General features: G+C 40.8%; 1 protein-coding gene across 1 annotated transcript in view; it reads left to right on the forward strand.

Annotated features, from left to right (window-relative positions):
• The first annotated feature begins 4,303 nt into the window (after positions 1-4,303).
• draxin (dorsal inhibitory axon guidance protein) overlaps positions 4,304-12,910 on the forward strand; it is a 37,543-nt gene continuing 28,936 nt past the window's right edge. The window contains exon 1 of the mRNA XM_034205628.1: positions 4,304-4,504. The gene's annotated coding sequence lies outside the window, so the exon portion shown is untranslated. The remainder of the gene's footprint in view (positions 4,505-12,910) is intronic.

The following is a 12,910-nucleotide window of genomic DNA, read 5'->3' on the forward strand; positions in this document are numbered from 1 at the left end:
AGTGCAGCATTGACTGCAACTGTTTGCATAACACTAATTACTTTAGTTACAGTAAACAGTGATTTCAAAAGAAGTTTTTTTTTCTCGAGCTTTGAATTCAACACTGTAGCTGAAGCTTTTGTGGTTTTTCAGTAACAATAACATCAATTTGACTGGTCATGTGACCTGAAAGATACAATACGGTGCTTTGTGTATCCACACTTTAAATACAGCATGTTAATCTTGTGTCTCCCGGGTCATTTGGAGTGACAGTTTCCTTACAAAGGTTCTTCGCAAGTGAATTACTTAATGTGTTTATAAAGAGCTTAGTGTACTGAGACATTCTTCTGGATCCTTCTTTAATATCTATTGTAGTGGTTCCCAGCCTTTTATGTCTATATATATATATATATATACCTTTATAGTGTATATATATATATATATATATATATATATACCTTTATAGTGGGGAGGAGGGGGGGGTAGGACAGGACAAGTTGCTGCATGTTCCATCTATATATCCAACACTTTAAGCTTACTATTTCTACATCTCGGTGGCTTTGATGTACTCTCAATTCTTGCAGGTTGGTGTGTCCTGTGCAAAAAGTCGCCATACACTAATTTGTAAACCTGTTGGTGTGTTTATTCTCCTAACTATTTTAATCTAAAGAGGTCTTACTCTCATTTCTAGGTTCATATTTGTATGTTGTGGCTCTACTGGGACATGTTTCCATGGTTTAATGTTCAAAAAGCTCTTTATGTTCTCACACTGCCTGTGCTGCAGCACCTCTTTTCACCCTCTGTCTGAAACCAGAGCCCAGTCTGCTCTGATTGGTTAGCTGGCCAGCTCTGTTGTGATAGGTCAACCGCTTAAAAATGTCCCGCCCCTTAACATATCACCTGCAATATGTTGGAGCGCTAGCCAATGGAAGTGTGAGTGTTACATTGTGATGTCACTTTGTTACAAAAGTAAATGAGTGAGTCAAATCGAGGCGTTTCCGGCAGGGGGCAGTGTGTGGGAGAGAAACCTTGGAATGTTAGCCTTTGTAGACAGTTTACAAACACTGCAACCTTTAACACAATAGGCAAGGGAAAACCCCAAAAAGCATAATAGGGCCCCATTGTTTTTTTTTCACGAGGTACAAATTCGATTTTTTTTTATATTACTTGAGACACTCAACATTTTTTCCACGTAAGACCTGGGTTGCAATCACTGATCTTTTGCGATAAACTCCACCCATCTGCATTGGAAGTTGAGAATAACTTGCAACTGCTGCTCATGCCTGGCGGTGTTGTAGATTCCAGACCTGTGAAGATGCGTTTCTTCTTTATATTGTGTGTGTGCCACTGACACCGACTCCCATCATGATCTCGGGAAGAAAAAGGCTTTCTCACTTCACAGGAGGCACAGGAGCTGCAGGGGTCCCATTCAAGTGCCACCGCGTACTTTACAGAGCTGTTGATATCTTCCTCATGCAGACTCTTACTATGCGGTAATATCAAATTGAAATGGAAGCAGAAAAAAAAGTATTTATAATATAAATACAATGATGAACAATACAACCATTATTAATGATTGATGTAGGTAACACATTCAACTAAACCCACAGTGTGAATGTTTCATATAATAAGTTTGGGCACACAATTCACATTTCGAAAGGCATTTTAAGCGTTGTGGTGTTATCTCCCTTCAGCAGACTCTCAGCCGTGCCTGTGAGACTCTCACACTTCACTAAGTGGCTTGTAAACATTGTTTGAAAAACCAAATGAGCATAAAGCCTGTTTTCTTTCGTTCAATAACGCTTACACCCTATTTTTAAAGCGGCCGACTCACAAAACTAAATAATAGAATCAAATGTTAAATGTCAACCAATTCCCTCAAGCACACTCATTCTCCGGATATAAAAGCATTACATCTATGGACACGCAACAGCCTCATAGAGGGGATTTAGCATTAGTCCTGCTGGAGCTCTGCAGCTGGCTCACTTTGTAAGATCAAGACAGAACAGGCCATGAAAAATGCAGCAACAGGGTTTCACTGCAGAGGACATGCACCAAGCCAAACTCAATTCTCATGTTGTTGAAGCTTTCTTATGGTGTTTTCACTTGCATTGAAGACTACACCAACACCAGGTCAAATATGTGTTCTCTCAAATGATGAAGGATTGATGTAGTGTTTAGAAAATAAACTATTCTAGTTGAGTTCTGACACCCAATAATTACACCCATATTTGAGTCCAAGCATAACTTTACAAAATCAATTCCATTCTACGAACATTTCTTTGGAATAGCCTAATGCCCACATATTTGTGTGTGTGGTGGAAATATGTTATAGAAATAAAGATTCAAGCGATTGTTTCATCTCTAAGTGGTTGACCAATCACCACAGATCTGGCCAGTTAACCAATCAGAGCAGACGAGAGGTGCTGCAGCACAGGCACTATGAGAATAATAAAGACCTTTTTGAACATTACACAGTAGAGGAACAACATATGAATCTGAAATGAGCAGAATAGGGCGCCTTTAATAAGGTTTTCTACACAGGAAAGGATTCAAACATTACATGTCACATGTTCACGGCAAGGGTCTGCAAAGTCTGAATGAAGAGTGCTGGTGTATCTTGGTTATGGGGCCGCTGAAACACCTGCGTCCTTGAGACAGCCCACCCAGTGTAAAAACAACTCGCTATCTCGTAAAACAGCTACAGCGCAAGTTGTATATTAAAACATAGTAATGTGTTATGTGGGAAAGAAGGACTGAGTACTTTCCCACTCATGTATTAGACACTTGATCAAGAAAAACACATCTAAATAGACATTTATATTACAGTAAAACACAACTCATTTAAAATGTCTATTACATGTGTTGTTTAGGTCTCATTGTAATGGTTTGAGCTATAATGTTATATTACATTTTCTTTAGCTGCCATTTGTATCTAAAGCTATACAAGTGCAATAAACCACTAAGATAGATTTTCAAGAAACATGCAGGTAGATTCACTTTAAATAAGCCAAACCATTGTTACAACTGGTGCATTAGTTTGAAAGAGCTTAACCCCTATTTTTTTAATTGTTAAATGGTTAAGGTGCAGGCGAAAAACTGGTGGGTTTGTGTGTAGATTCTAAGAAAGAAAGAGTACAATTGAGCAGTGACGTTAATAAATAAATCCGATCAATCCCAGCTCATTTCAATGTTAACCTATTGAAATGTCCTCCACTCCTTTGGGAATTATTTTCCCCCGCAGATTTAGGGACTTGGCTGCATGGATTTTGCCCCGAATTCAACCACAAGACCTCCCCTGTCCTGACTGGAAGACATCTCCAGATCACACTGCTCCTCGGAGCCAGCAGCAGTCTGAAGGAGGAAACTCACCCCCATCACCATCCCTTCTCTGTGCTGCCATCTGGAAGGCCTCTCACAAACAGCTTCTACCCCCGAGCCATCATTGAACTGAACTCCACAAAACGATATCCCCCCCACCACCGCCCTCCACTAATGTCATCACAAAACTACACACCACAGGACTACAATTGTAACGGTAGGCTATTTAAATGGGGGAATGTGCAATAACATCTCTATAGAGTAAAACAAGCTGAATACGCCACTTTTATTAATTGATATACCACTTTTTTTTATCTCCATTTTTATTATTAATCTATATACAGTCTATGTACAATATGTGCAATGACAAAAAGCCACTATATCATATTCTTCTTTTAAGAGCATTAGTGAGGTCCATTACTGTCTGGCATCCTAACCCTATCCTAACATGTCTTCATATATCACTGCACTAACACAAGTCGTTGTGGGTAATGCAGGCAGCAGGTTCTGATGAGAAAGAAAACTATTGGAATACAAAAAATCGAATATATATCTGTTGGAAAGCATTGATTTCTTTATATATTGTTGTAAAACAATGTTATAACGTGCAATGCCACATACATGGCATACATTTTGAAAAGTAAATATTGAAGCCAAAACCATGAAACAGAGACTCACTACCGACGATATGGACTTTTGGCCATTCTGAGCAGATATTTCCAGGGTGAATTGATTCTGTCAGACCCTGTGGAGGTCATTTTGGGCATTCAGATGCTGAGGATGTCAGATGTGACAGGTTTGACAGGCTGAGGAAAGTTATGATGGATCACTCCCTCCATAAAAAAAAAAGGTCTAATCTCTCTCAGACTGTTATCTTGGTGTATCCCTGCAGTAAATGAGTCCTGATACTACCATACCATACTAATATACTGGTCTCACTGACTGGACAAGCCTCGCAGAGAGATATCCAAGCAGCCCTGAGCGGTACGCGCACTCGGGAGCGCGCCTCGGAGCAGGTGGTGCTCTCCTCCTCTTAAGGAGCAGCAGCCGGTCCGGATGCTCGGCACATCCCGGGCTTCAGGAGCGGAGAGCGGACTACAGAGAGCTGCTGCTGCCGTGTTGAGGTCCGCAGTCAGCCTGCAGCCATTGGACTGCTAAAAGCCTAACGAACAACAAAGGAAAGCAACAAGACAGACAAACGCGGGTAAGGAAATATATGTATTGCTTTTTTCTTGTGTATTGCAAAGGTTTGGCTATTAGCTTTTTACGCACAAAAAAGCGTTTTACGTAGGCTACGAACAAATACTATAGTTTCTGTTCCTTAGTGTTCCTAAACAGGTTTGTGTTGATGTAATGCTTACATTAGTTAAGAGTGGCTTTATGTAAACATCACATAATATAGCCTATTGTCGTTTTTTCGCAGTCCTGCTGCTATATTTGATGAGTCCTCCTTAAAATCACAAGTTTCTTACAATTGTCACGCACAATATACTGTACCGGTTGACATGATTTCCATCTGCGCGTAAAAACGCTTCAATCTCGCATCCTGATAATGTCACAAAAGTTAACATCTGAATAGATGCAAAAGGCGTGTTGGTCGCAAAGAGGGTGTCGATCAACTCACATGATTAAGAGCAAGAGTGACTGTTTGCGAGCAGGACATTTGATTTGGTTTGACGCTGGAAAAATGGAGTTAACCCGACAATCAATTCCACTTTTGTTTGTTGTTTCCCGCTGCTGTCATGCTTTAGCGTCAAATCAACATCACCAAGGAATTTACTGGATGAATGGTTCGGGAGAATCAGAAATGATTGCAGCCATTATCTCCTCTTGACAGCTCATTGTTGCTAACCAAAGACAGTGTGGAACTGTGTGTGTGTGTGTGTGTGCGTGCGTGTGCGTGTGCGTGCGTGTGTGTGTGTGTGTGTGTGTGTGTGTGTGTGTGTGTGTGGTGTGTGTGTGTGCGCGCGCGCGCGCGCGCGCGTGTGTGTGTGTGTGTGTGTGTGTGTGTGTGTGTGTGTGTGTGTGTGTGTGTGTGTGTGTGTGTGTGTGTGTGTGTGTGTGTGTGTGTGTGTGTGTGTAGAAAGATGAAGGGGAGTGAGGGGGGAGATTAAAGTTGGGAGTCTCAGTGTGTCACCATGCAATTAAAATTAAAACAAGGCAATATTTGTGGACTCACATTAAGGAGTTAGTGTTAATGAATAGAAAGTCAATCAGCGGGGAGCATTACAGTGATCAGACTTGAGTGAGGGGCCCCACAGTGAGTTGACCCCGGGCCAAAACAAAGCCTCAGATTCACTCATGAGTGAATTATTATCATTAAAAGATAACCTAAGGACATCATTTGATGTTCAAGTGGAAATTAATTTAGAGCAGTGGTGCAATGTAACTAAGTTCATTTACTACTACTTTAAATATATAAAAACAAAAGGTCCTTGATTATTTCACATTATGCTATACTTTATACTTATACTCCACTAACATTTGTAAGCAGAAGTTGTTCTTTTTACTTCACTACTTTTATTTACAGATTTAACATTTTGCTGATTTAGGTTATTAATACAAAATATAAATCAACACACACCATATTATATTTGTATAGGTTAAGCTACCCATTAATGTATAACGTAATACAAATAAACCCCGCCTTTGCCAAGTGCAACATTGAAGTGATGAACTGATGAATGATAATTGTAATACATTTAATACAATTATTTAAAAGTATTTGGTGCTTAAAATGGCTATTTTGCATAACGCATATTTTTACTTGGTTGGTTTATGCTAATACATTTTTACTTTTACTTTAGTACAATTTTGAATACAGGACCTTTACTTACTGAGTAATGTAACACTGCAGTAATGCTACTTTTACTCAAGTAATTAATCTGAGTACTTCTTCCACCTCTGGTGTCAGAAATATACATCATTAATTTACAAAATATGGCACCTCCATTCCAATAGTCAAATAAGGACTCTTGAAGTTGGTTCTCATGTTCAGATAGTTCCACCAAGCATACATCCATGTCTTTTATCCTGAGGCTACATTGCTCCACATCCATCCAGCCTCCTCCAGTGTGAAACTGGCCTTGAACGTCACTGCCAAGTGTGGCTGCAACTGTTTGATCAGGACTCTTTCAACATTGGCAACCAGTCAACGCCTCTCGCTTCCACTAAAGGGAGATCGGGAGACGGGGGGGAGATAAACTTTGGGTTCATATAATGCGTTTACATGCTTCACTTGATCATTTGTAAACAGCAGTGTTTCCCCCCGCTGACCGGTCAAACTGTTCCCATGCCGAACGGCCAGACCACAGACCCCGTGTCCACATTTCCCCGGGGTCAGAAATAGAACAAAGTGTGTTGTTGGTTTGTGAAGCCAAAGCTTTGTTATTTGATCGTTGTGTGTTTCAGCTGGTGTCCTCGAAAATGAAAGATGCCACCAACACTTTGTTCCAATTAAGACCAGAATAAATCCCCCCTCTGTCTCTCTATCCACCCTTCTCGCTCTCATTCCTCTAATTTCCCCCCACTCTCTCTTCACATTACATCTTATTTTCTCTTTTCCTCTCCATTCCCTTCCTCCCCCTCTCCCCTTTTGTCTCTCTCATTCTCTCCCCTCTCTGTGGGATGCCTCTTGCTGTTTGTGTCTCGCAGCATTTTTGGAACACGCCTCGATGTGAGTGTCTGGAGGAGGTTTCCCCGCTGTGAGTGTGCATTTGTGTGCATGCCTTGATTGCCTCTGTGTGTGTGTGTGTGTGTGTGTGTGTGTGTGTGTGTGTGTGTGTGTGTGTGTGTGTGTGTGTGTGTGTGTGTGTGTGTGTGTGTGTGTGTGTGTGTGTGTGTGTGTGTGTGTGTGTGTGTGTGTGTGTGTGTGTGTGTGTGTGTGTGTGTGTGTGTGTGTGTGTGTGTGTGTGCCTCAGTGCACTCCAACAGGAGATAAGGGGCCACATCTCAGGATGTCGCTGATGTTATCGCATCAGTGACAATGTGTGGGTCTCGCACCACATCTGTTGTACCTGCGACCAAATTACCAGTGAATCATTTGGTGTCCCCCGCTCCCCTGCTCCGGCTCACTACTGACAGATGGACCTTCCTTATGGCTCTTGTTTTGTTATCACCCAGTGTTGCTTCCAGGGTTCCTCTGCCATCCAATACACATTTAAAAACATACAAAAAACCTCCCAGTCGATGTGTGAATATTGTTTGCAGTGGATTTTAGGAGCCCTGTTATGTTGCTGAAGTTGTATTGGCCCTTGAGGAAATGAAGTTTTATGGTGTTAACTGCAGCCTGGCAGAGGCGTTTATTATGAGCTGTAATTTGAGGCGCTTGTTATTGAGATTATATTTATGATAATTCTGTGGCACAATCAACCTATTTTACCCGAGAGGCGAGACATAAAAGTGAGTGTTTACGCATTAAATATTCAGCATCATTACTTTAAGACAGAGGGATGTTTCTGTTCAGAGCAAAGCTGCATTGTATTGGTGTCACAGCAGATAATACGTTTATTTTTTCTTTGGGACTATTTTATCGAATTCTGAGTCACGTTTGTTTAGAACAGATGTATAAGCTGCTGCTCAGCTGAAAGGAGAAATCTAGCTTGTTCCTGTTCAGCAGCCTCACACCACATTGACCTGCATGCTGGACTACTTTATTACAAGAAGCGATAACTACCTGTCAGAGATAGGGTGAACAAAAAAATCAGTTTCAAAAGTTGGATTTGGTACGTACACACCAAGATACAACTTGTTAAAGGTCCCATGTCATGGCCATTTCTACTGATCATATTTCCATTGTTGAGGTCTACTAAAATAGATTTAAATTGTGCAATTTTCCAAACTCACATTGTTTCTCATACAGCATCTCTGCATAGTATGTGTATTCACTCTCTGTCCTACACGGCTTGTTGGAGCTCCTGCCCCCCCCCCCCCCCCCTCCACTCTGTTCTGATGAGTCCACCACCGTTACAGCGGAACATCAGTGATGATGTGTTACAATGGTGTTTGTTAGCAACCAGAAAATGACACCAGTAATGACAAACAGATGAGAATGCTGCGTGGGCTCTGGGTGCCGTGTTGGCGGGACGTTGCGGGGCTCGTTGCTGCGAGGAGCGGACAGTGTGAGCTGGGTTCATGTCTTGCTTGCTGCGTGGGGTCTGCGAGACAGCGAGACATCACAAATGGATGCGGGAAGGGGGGGTGCTGAGGGGGCTGCAGCACCCCCATCTGCGAGGCTCCACTAGCACCCACACCCCCAAACGCGGCGCACCTACAGTGTAAGCGCGCCACAGTTGGGAACCAAGGCAAACTGAGTAATACATCAAGGGTTTCAGAGTTATATGTGTTCCTTTTGAGTATTTGTCTGTTGGTCTTGTGGATAATCGGAATATTGGTTGTGTCAGAGGTAAAGGCTGAGACTATGGGTTGATAAAAGACTTACATATATGTATCTTCTGTACAGCTATAAGATACATTTATTTTTTGGGGAGCAAGACAGTTGGTCGATTTGTGTCATCTAGACTAGCAGGCTAGCTGTTTTACACCATGCTAAGCTTCTGTTTCTCCCGTTACAAGTTACTTGAAAAAATGAAATCAGGAACCTAATCTAATCATCACAATTTAAAAGTAATGTAACCTGATCACTTTCCTTTTGGATTGCCTCAATATCAAATGCACTGCAAACTGATACAAAAGATAATACATCTCAATAAGATGGCTTTTAAGTGTTTTATGTAAAAATGAAATTCTTAAGGCATTGCCATATCTATACTTCAATATTTTCCCCAGCGTGAAATGATTGTGGTGGCAACATACTTTAAATAAGCCTACAGTGGGCATCAAGGCTAATGTCAGGCCTGCATGTTATATATATATATTCTACATTGCTGCAGTGACAGATTCAGTGACTGAATGAACACAGAGGGGATATTTCAGTGAAATTGAACTGGAGGTCGAGATGATTTACTGGAAGATTAGTTATGGCTTCACATTAGACTCGTTTCTTTTTTTTGGACTTGTGAAATGTTGCATTGTGTGCGCATTTGCTTTACTTGTCTTGTAGCATTGTAATTCTGCTAGGAATACCCTTTTTTTAAATGTACAAGGGATCTAATTACTTTTAAGTAACTGTAAGGGAATACAGTTACCTTTTTCTTTCGTATTCTGAACAGATGATCGTGGTACATGTCATCTATTACTCCCCAAGCCTGTCTAAAAGAAAGAGAATAAGGGTATTTCCCAGAATTTGGAGGTTGTTCTTTAAACCTCTAATCTCAGTTTCTGGACTCTTTGTCTGCCGGATCCTTATGGCCATTACGAGAGATAAAACAACAGATGGCTCCTGGACGTTTGTTGTCACAGCAGGTGAACCTAAAAGAGACACACGCACATATAAAACACACACACACACACACACACACACACACACACACACACACACACACACACACACACACACACACACACACACACACACACACACACACACACACACACACACACACACACACACACACACACACACACACACACGGGGTGGCCTCGCTGCTTTCCCTCTCACCTTCCTCAGATGTGGTTCCTCTCACTGTTAAGTATATTTTTGTAACTACTATGTGTCACAGGGGGCCAGGCCCGCTGATCACAGACTGGAGAGAGGTCTCTGATCTCATCATATCTTAATCATCCAGCCCCCTTTGCAATTTCTTGCAAGATTACTATCACTTTATACCTATATCACAATCTGCTCTGATTCATGTCTCCCTGGTGACCATCTCACACTGTATACGCCGTGCTTATAAAAGCTTCTGGCACACACATATATATTGTGTTTCCAATGAAATGTAAACCACCATAACCTGATTTTTCCTCCCCTGCTCTGGCTTCCTGAACAAATCTGAATTGATTTTTAAGATTGCATTTCATTTTATATGGGGCTTCATATTTTCTCTCCATACATTGCTGAGCTTAGACTTCCATAAACTCAACATCTGTAAAAAGATCCTGACTGAGCGCGAAGTGAGATATGAAGATGTCCAAGAACTTTAAAAAGAAAAACGTATTTATTTGTTTGCTCTGATTCAACCTCTTCTGCACTGTACATGTATTTTTTCTTTTAATGTTTCTTTTATTATCTTTTCTTTTTAATGACTGATTTTAAATGCCATTTTCTTAATGTCTTTCATTTTTTGGAAAGCACTTTGAATTGCCTTGTGTTGAAAGGTGCTATATAAATAAACTTGCCTTGCCTTACATTTCCCCTGACATCCCAAGTGTCCTCTCCACTTCATAGAGAAATTGTCCTGATTCTAGAAGCGCCTTAATAACTCACTGTGAACTCCAGTGGGTGTTGATCAACACACACATGCGTTGTTTTTGCTGTGTTGACCACATCATTACTAACACTTCCATTTCATTATTGGCTGTAAGGACATGCAATCGTCTATAGATCCCAACTGGTCCTGCTATAATGGGGATACATGTGATGTTAAAATTATCATTTTGCATCTTGATTTATATATTCCATTTCATTAATGGTTGATCAAGCAATTCGATGTTCAATGAACCATGTGAATTTATGAATGTTTAAAGAAATTCAGATGAGTTGCAGTTCATTATTTATCAGCAAATGTGGCTATAATCCCTTTGAGCGTATCACATGTTCCAGTCTTTAGCCTTAAAATCATAATAAACCCATTTAAAGTCAACATTTAAATGTGAAATGTGAATATCTAAACTTTGCTTTAGTAAATATCTAATTAAAACAGGATTTAATTATTCAAAAGTTAGACTTGAAATGTTGATTATTTTTTCAAAACAATAAATATTCACCAGGAAGTAAAACAAATTACTTAGGTATATTTACTTGGCCTTTAACAGGTTTTTATTCTTCAAACCCAGAACTATCTTAACCCCCTTGAAGCCAAGAAAGTCCAGTTTGTTTTCATACATTTAATGTCACTGTTTCACTGCTTAAACGGTGGATTTCTCACTTGACACTTGTCAGTTACTCGTTGGCCTTCGATCTCCTCAGCAGCAGATGCTCACCCTGCTGTGCCATTACTACAAAACACTACTGTGGATAATACACACTCTGGCAGGAGGTGGTGTTGTTCTCGGAGGTTGTTTATCACACACAAGAGACTGTGCTTAAAAACCCCAAATGCCACCCAGAGTGCTCCATTATCGTCCCCATCCCGTCTCCTCAAAGGGCCACCTGTTAGCGGCACATGAAAGTCTGAGAGAGGAAAACAGGGCACTGCTGTGCTGAGATACTGGCTCCCCCCCCCATTACCGCCTGCCTTCACTTTCACATGTCTATTCAGCCCTTTAGATTCGATCAAATGATGCATGCTGCCTACTGTTTCTATGGACGCGTCGCATCTTTCTTTCATGTTTGGGATTTTTTTTTTTTAGGGTTGTGTTGATTGCCTTTTATTATTATTTCTACGTCTGTGGATCCGATTTATGCGTTAATATCTGAGTTTTAATCCTAAATGAGATAAACGGGTACAGACGAGAAATAGATGGATCCATTTGTTCTGCTTTTGATTCCTCAGATTAAAGAAAAATCTCCAGAATTTTACATAAAGCTTACATAAAGCTTAAAGCTACTGTTCACCATAAATCTATCAACTCAACAAGTAGATGTCTTTATTTCGAGGAATAGTTTAAGCTCTTTAGTATTCTCAAAAGTTAGATGAGAAGAACAATACTGCTCTCATATCTGTACAGCTCAGTTTAGCTTAGTTTAGCATAAAGCCTGGAAACAGGCTGAAACAGCTAGACTTGCTCTTTCCGAATTCAAATACAAAAATATATATACATATATCATACCAGCACATTTAAACCCCGATGATTAACACACTTTATCTTGGCAGTTCAACTTGTAATAAAACAAAAGCCAACAGACAACACTCCATCCATGTTGGAAAGCCACAATGATAATAGTTACTGACGGAGATAGGAAAGGCAGGTTGCTGGTGATTTAGTTTGGATGGAATTAGGCTATCATTTGTACCCTGATTCCAGCTATGCTAAACTAATCTAACCAGCTGCTGGATCTTTAGATTACAGATTGTCATATTTCACATAGCCTACTTGAGAGTTGAATCAATCTTTTAACTCTGTGCAGGCAAACAATCAAATGAATTTCCCAAAATGTCAAACTAGTCCTTTGATAGCTATATATTCAAATGTGCTGGTATATGATCCCTACAATCCTCATCTTCTTCCACTCACTTAAGTTTGGATGTTTTCTTTGTTTTCATAAATGAAATGACCCTTTTGCCCTTACAGAGTCCAGAAGCACCACCTTAGCCAGAGCTTAATCCTGGCTAAAGACTTTTGTGCGTGACACGTCCGACCGGCCCCCATCCCCCGACACTTTTAAGGCCTGTTTGGAGATAAAGGTCTCACCTCAGTACCCTCACGCTCCTGTTTGCAAACTGCACAGCTGGTCGCACTCCCAGAGGCCGGCCGACGCAGTCTGCCTCTAAATCCCTCAGGCCTGTACTCGCACTGCACATTTCCCCGGACATTAGTATACACACACAAACAAACGCAAAACCTGCCGCCCTTGGTCCTGTTTTTTTAGAAACAACTAAATAACGGA

The sequence above is a fragment of the Gymnodraco acuticeps genome, unplaced genomic scaffold (genome assembly GCF_902827175.1).
Source record: "Gymnodraco acuticeps unplaced genomic scaffold, fGymAcu1.1, whole genome shotgun sequence".
Taxonomy (NCBI): domain Eukaryota; kingdom Metazoa; phylum Chordata; class Actinopteri; order Perciformes; family Bathydraconidae; genus Gymnodraco; species Gymnodraco acuticeps.